This window comes from Triturus cristatus, chromosome 3_2 (genome assembly GCF_964204655.1).
Source record: "Triturus cristatus chromosome 3_2, aTriCri1.1, whole genome shotgun sequence".
In the NCBI taxonomy this organism is placed as follows: Eukaryota; Metazoa; Chordata; class Amphibia; order Caudata; family Salamandridae; genus Triturus; species Triturus cristatus.
Window position 1 is genome coordinate 535,946,500 of NC_140584.1, and position 6,243 is coordinate 535,952,742.

Genomic DNA, 6,243 nt, shown 5'->3' on the forward strand with positions numbered 1-6,243 from the left:
CCCCGCGCGCGCATACTCATGACGTCACCGGATGGCGCAGAGTAAGGGCCCTCCTTCAGTGGGTAAATGGAGTTCACGGCGTGGACCGGGTAATTACCGGGCCCGGCTGCGCATGCGCACACCTGTAGGGGAGGCGCAGCTAGTAGGACCTGACACCGGTTAGCGACCTTGCCATATGGCCCAGAAATGTTAGTATACAAAAATGCAGAGGAGGATGTTAGACTCGGTTAGGAAACAATCTGTATTAGAGTCTTTGTTAAGGATAGTCACTCACACCTGTTGACAATAATGTATCTAATGTCCTGCTGAATTTTTGTATAATTGTTTATCATGCAAATTTAAAATTTATTGTTTTTGTACTTAATAAATACGGCCGGGGGGTCTCTCGACCTCCCGCCTTCCAAAGATACCACGTCCAGGGTGCTGTGTCCGGGGGTGGTGTGGACATAGGGGGAGGGCGGTAGCCAGTCACTGACCATGTAATTCAAGCATTCATTCGAACACTTTTGTTTATCAGACTAGGCATGGGACAATAAGAGATGTGTTTACTTCTCAAGGGACAAGACAATTATATTGTTTTATTTTCAACTGGGGCGATTGAACTGTAAGCAAGTAGAACGTATGCCCATTTTATAAGAAAGTTTTTTTTTTTTTAACAGAGTTTTATATAGCGCTAACTTGACCCGAATCCCCATAGTCCCCAGCTCATTATAAAAGCACACAGAGAAGCGAACCCTTCGCCTCACACGACTCAGAATAGGGGAAGGAAAACATAAATTGAGGATGCACACCTCCTGGGAGAGTCTCGGAGGATTCCCTCATCTAGTGCGTCACCGCAGCAGCAGCTAGACACCGGTTACTTTTGAGTTTTATCTCTTAGTAAATACAGACGCTCACTAATACAACTAATAATGCAACTTTTCACAGCTCCCAAACGCAGGCAATCAAAAAGGTGGCTATAAGGGGTCGGAGATGCACGTGCCTCAGGTCCATGGAATGGGTGCGTTCTAAAGGTGGATAAAAACGAAAATGTATACAAAACAGACACTTTGGAGCTCCTTAGTAAATTGATATGCAATGCAGACATATAATTATACATGACTCGGCATAACTGAAAGAAATCAAATGGCAAACAAAACCCAAGAGACTAGAGTAAAGCTCGCCTTACCTCTTTCCCAATAAAATGAGATGACGTAAACAGCAGCAGGAGACGGGGAAAGGTGGGAGGGAGAGTAGAGGTCTACCTCTTTGGGATTTCCTGCTCTCACGACAGTCTATTACTTTTACCACAGTCAAAATCAGGGAATTAAATGGCAATCAGGTCCTTAAAAGTAGTGACCCCTCAAAGTCCAGCGCAGCACGATTCCCTCAAAACACTGCAGCACAGGGAGCAGCCATTTGCTCTATTTACTATTGGATATCCTATAGAATCCTAGGCCCTGAAGTCTCCGGAAATTAAACCCCGCCCTTGTTTGAACAGACCGAAGCAGCAGATCCCAGAGCACTGCATATGTCATAGCTGGGCGTCCTCGTCGATTACTTAAACCTATCTAGTCTGCAGACAATCCAGACGTTGGTAAATTCGTATTGTTGTCCTTTGAAAACACCAATGCACATATTTCAGACGCAACAGATATCAGATTTTTGTTTCTTTACTGAGCTCGTAAGCTTTCTAATTCACAAACATTTCAGTGTTTACCCGACTGCCCGCGTTCTGCATTGCTTTTCTTTGTGTTTTTCAAATGTTTACATTATGAAGTTGCTGTTAGATCGCTTCGAGAAGACATAAAATGTACTTTCTGAACGGAGGGGGAAATTACAGATTGGTTACCTAATTTGTTGCTTTTAGTGTTATATCGATTACTGTACATGCTGAAAAAAATACACTTTTTAAAATCTGTTTCGATAGTCAGAGCTGCCAAGGTTTCACATTGCTGTGTGTGACATTTTCATAATTTCAGTGTAATTATGAGTGACATTTGAAAGACTGTGAGTGACACTTTCTCGCGAGCAAAATGAAGCAATGAAGACAAGATTAAACATATAAATATCACAAATTACACCCATCTGAGCAACGAGAAACTCTAAGACGTTAACTGCTACAAAGTACCAGAAAGGCACTAACCTAGAGCCCTTGCAACCTGAAGTGGTATTTGAGCTCCGTGGAACTGGCTGGTGATTGCTTGCCTATGATGCAATTAGAGGAGGACTCCAAACATCAGAAAGCTGTCATGTAGAGATGGCAGGTAATTGGACATCCCCCGAAAACGGATGGCTACAAAATATGTCTTACTTCTCAGCACCCCACAGTACCGCAACTCCTCATTCAGAGGTTGTGTACATCGGTGTGTTCGATGCTGAATTGTACAGTAGCTCCATCATTATAGAAGCCTTGCAGGAGAGGTTTGGGGTGTCAGCTGCTACAATTTGGTATGGCATTACATAAGAGGGCTAACCAAATCTGCTGTGTTTTTTTTCTGCATTCACGATGCAGAAAATGGGGGTGCTGGTCATGGAAAAATGATCAATGGCTGCTGACTTTGGCACTGGGAACCAGGTTCGAGTCTTGGTGAACCGGCCCGAAATCTTGTGATTCTGGGAAAATCTGTTAATTTCCACCTGCCAAACAACAAATGAATGTGTCCTAGAGGTTTCAGATATATAATTGAGCTTTATTCTGCCACACACGAAAGAGCGCCACCTACTCGGTGCCGCGGCTCCGCTCTCTCTCTGGCGTTCCGCTGTTCGCACATCCGCATTCTCTCATTGCGCGCTCTGCCCTCGCGCGCTGCATAGCTACGCAGCGCGCGAGGACTAGAGCGCACACTACATATCTCCCTCCTTTTCCATGGCCCAATTAACATGCAGTCCTCACAGTCTCTTGGGTATACACCCTCCATCTAGCTCAAAGTCTTTGAAGCGGCTAGGCCTCACAATCACTCTGCCGGCTCGGGTACGTCTTACCGGGGTGCAGGAATTTCCAGGATCGCTGCTCACGGTTGGGCTCCCCTCCATACCTCGGGGGTTACCTCGCCCCACTCTGTCCGGGCTGCGACCTTCCTCCGTCGGTAGCTCTTCCGACTCCATCGTCCCCTGATCTCCCTGCTCCTCACTGTACTCTCTCTCTTGTGTGTCTCTTCCTTCAGGGAGTTTACTCCTTTCATTGTCTTTTGTATATGTTTCATGGGTTATTTTCTCGTTCTCCTCCTCTGGCCATTTTAGGATCTTGTTGCATTTCGCCATGCGGTCGTGGGACCACACGTTCCCATCGCTGAGTAAGGCGGCTCTCTCATACACCTCCTCCACCTGTAGAGGTGGACTGTACTTGCTGTCTCCCTTCTTCCTTCGTACCGCAAACTTGACTCTCACCCACTCCCCTTTCTCCAGAGTGGCGACTTTGACCTTCCGTCTCTGGTTGTAGTACTCCGTGTACACCCTCTGGGCCTTCTCCAGGTTGTGTTGTACTACCGCCGGAGACCATTTGCTTGTGATCGTCTTTTCCCTCCACATTACGTTGTCCTTGGTGAAAGGGTGTCTCCCCCGTAGGATTTGGAAGGGGCTGTACCCAGTCCCCGTGGGGGTGATGCGGTAGGCCCACATCGTGTTCTGTATCTCTTTCTCCCAGTCTTTCCCCATCATGATGGCTGCTTGGATGGATCCCATTAGCACCCTGTTGAAGCGTTCTACCTGTCCATTGCTCGACGGGTGGTACACTGCAGTGTGTAGCAATTTGATCCCATTTCGCTCCGCTTACTTGTTCCATTTTTCGGATCTAAATTGGGGTCCATTATCACTCAATATCGTTCTAGGAATGCCTTCCCTTAGGAAGACCGAGGTGAGAAATTTTATCACTGTCTCTGCTTCCATTTCTTCCTGTTTATGTATTTCCGGCCATTTGGAATACTTGTCGACCAGGACACAGAGGTATTGGGGCGTACCGTGGATGTCCAGCACCGGTCCCAGGATGTCCACCGCCACGTCTTCCCACGGCCCACTTGGTAAGGGGAATTTCCCTAGCGCCGGCCGCAGGGGAACCAGTGTTTTGTCTGCTCTTTGGCACTGGTTGCACTCTCTCACTTGTCTTTCCACCTGAGCGTCCATTCCTGGCCACCAGTATATGTGCTTCGCTCTCGCCTTAGATTTTACTATTCCCAAGTGTCCTTCATGTAGCATTGCGATTAGTCGGGGAACCACTGCTGCCGGGGGAACCACTTTGTCTCTCCTGTACAGGAATATTCCTTCGTTCCCCACTGATAATTCTTCTCGGACTTCATAATATTTGCGGAGTGCCTCTCCTAACCGTTTCTTCTCCGGCCATCCCCGTATTATGTGTTCTTTGACTTTGCGAATTTCCTCATCTTCTCCATACGCCTGTATCCAGTCTTGTTTGCTTATTACCCTTTCTGGGTCGTCCATTACTGCCACCATCTCTTATTCCTCTGTGGCCGTGTCCGGGGCTCCTTCCATGGCTGCTGCTCTGCTAAGATAGTCTGCCACCTTGTTCCTCGTCCCCGGAATGTACTCCACGTCGTATCTGTACTCTAGCAGTTTGTGCGTCATTTTTGCTATGCGGGGTGTGGCGCCAGCGTGCCCGCGAGAGGTGAGCACCTTGACCAAGGGCTTGTGGTCCGTCTTAAGTAGGAATCTTGTGCCCCATAAGAATTGGCGATATTTTCCCATAGCCCACACCGCAGCTAACATCTCTTTCTCAATCACACTGTATTTCTGTTCAGTGGGTGATAGCGTTCTGGACGCGAAGCTGAGTGTTTCCACCAGTCCATCACTTCTTTCCTGCATGAGCACTGCCCCTAGTCCTTTTTCGCTGGCATCTGTCGTCAGTATTGACCGGCCGAGTGGATCATAACCTTGCAAGGGCACCGCTTGACTGATGTCTTTCTTCAGGTCATCAAATTCCTTCTGTGTGTCCTCCGTCCATTTGTAAGTCGTTTTGTCCCTCGTTAGTTGTCTGAGGTGATGTGTCTTGGTGGCAAAGTGCGGCACGAATTTGCTGTAATACTCTGCCATCCCTAAGAAGGACCTTACTTCTTCTTTGGTGTTGGGTGCCGTCGCCTTGCATATCGCCTCCACATTTGCTCTTTTAGGGGTGATGCCGTGTCCTCCTATCTCGTGACCTAGATACGTGAATGATGTCATCCCCAGCCGGCACTTCTCCCATTCTGCAGTCAGCCCCTTGTTTTCTAGTACTCTGAGTACCTTTTCCAGCCTCTCATCATGGTTTCTTCTATCTGTTCCCATCACGAGTATATCGTCCTGAAAATACTGGATGCCCTCGATGTCCTGAAACAAACGATGCATCAGTTTTTGGAACACCGCCGCTGCTGAGGCAAGACCAAATGGCATTCTCCGGAATTGGTAGCACCCAAAGGGTGTGATAAACGATGTCAATTTCCGGCTTGTCGGGTGTAGGTCTATCTGGTGATAGGCGGACGTTAGGTCGATGGTGGAGAACCACTTTACTCCTTTGGTCTTGGCTAGCATTTCTTCGATGCGTGGTAACGGGAGTTTTTCCACTATAAGACACTTGTTTACTTCCCGAAGGTCCACACACAAACGGACTTTCCCATTTGGTTTCATCGCCACTACCAAGGGGGCGAGCCATTCCGCACTGTCAACCGGCTCTATTATCCCCGCCTTTTCCAGTCTGTGTAGCTCCGTCTGCACCGCGTCTTTCACCGCTAGGGGTATATTTCTGACTTTGTGGGACACTGGTCTGGAGTCTTCTTTGAGTACTATCTTGTGTGTAAATTTCTCCAGCTTCCCCACCTTTCCTCCGAACACCTTCGGGTATTTGTTCTTCAATGCTTCCAGTACCGGCCAGCTCCCTGGCGCTGTCATAAGGACTTGTGTGTCGCCTCCCGGGTCTAGTTTGATCCCTAGATCCCCTTGGTTCATCCATCCCAGTACGGAGGGGCCTTTCTCCGCTATGTACAATTTGCATTCGGCTTGTCTACCTCTGAATTCGAAGGTTAATTTCCTGTACCCCACCATGGGTATCGGTTCCCCTGTATACGATACTGGGCGTATGTCTGGTGGTTCCAGCCTTGTACCCAACGTGGGTTCGAATTGCTCCTTCCATACTGCTTCCTGGATGATTGTGTACGGGGATCCCGAGTCTATTACTAGCGGGATTTTCACCCCTCCTATCTTCATGTTGCATTGTGGTTTGCGGGTTCTCTTCCCGTCTATCCCCAGCACCTGGTCATCGACACACAGTACCTCCAC

The 6,243-nt window shown here is 48.2% G+C and overlaps 1 protein-coding gene across 1 annotated transcript in view; it reads right to left on the reverse strand.

The window, feature by feature from the left end:
* TCP11L1 (t-complex 11 like 1) overlaps positions 1-1,498 on the reverse strand; it is a 343,218-nt gene extending 341,720 nt beyond the window's left edge. Inside the window, exon 1 of the mRNA XM_085648244.1 lies at positions 1,169-1,498. The gene's annotated coding sequence lies outside the window, so the exon portion shown is untranslated. The remainder of the gene's footprint in view (positions 1-1,168) is intronic.
* Between the last annotated feature and the right edge of the window lie 4,745 nt (positions 1,499-6,243).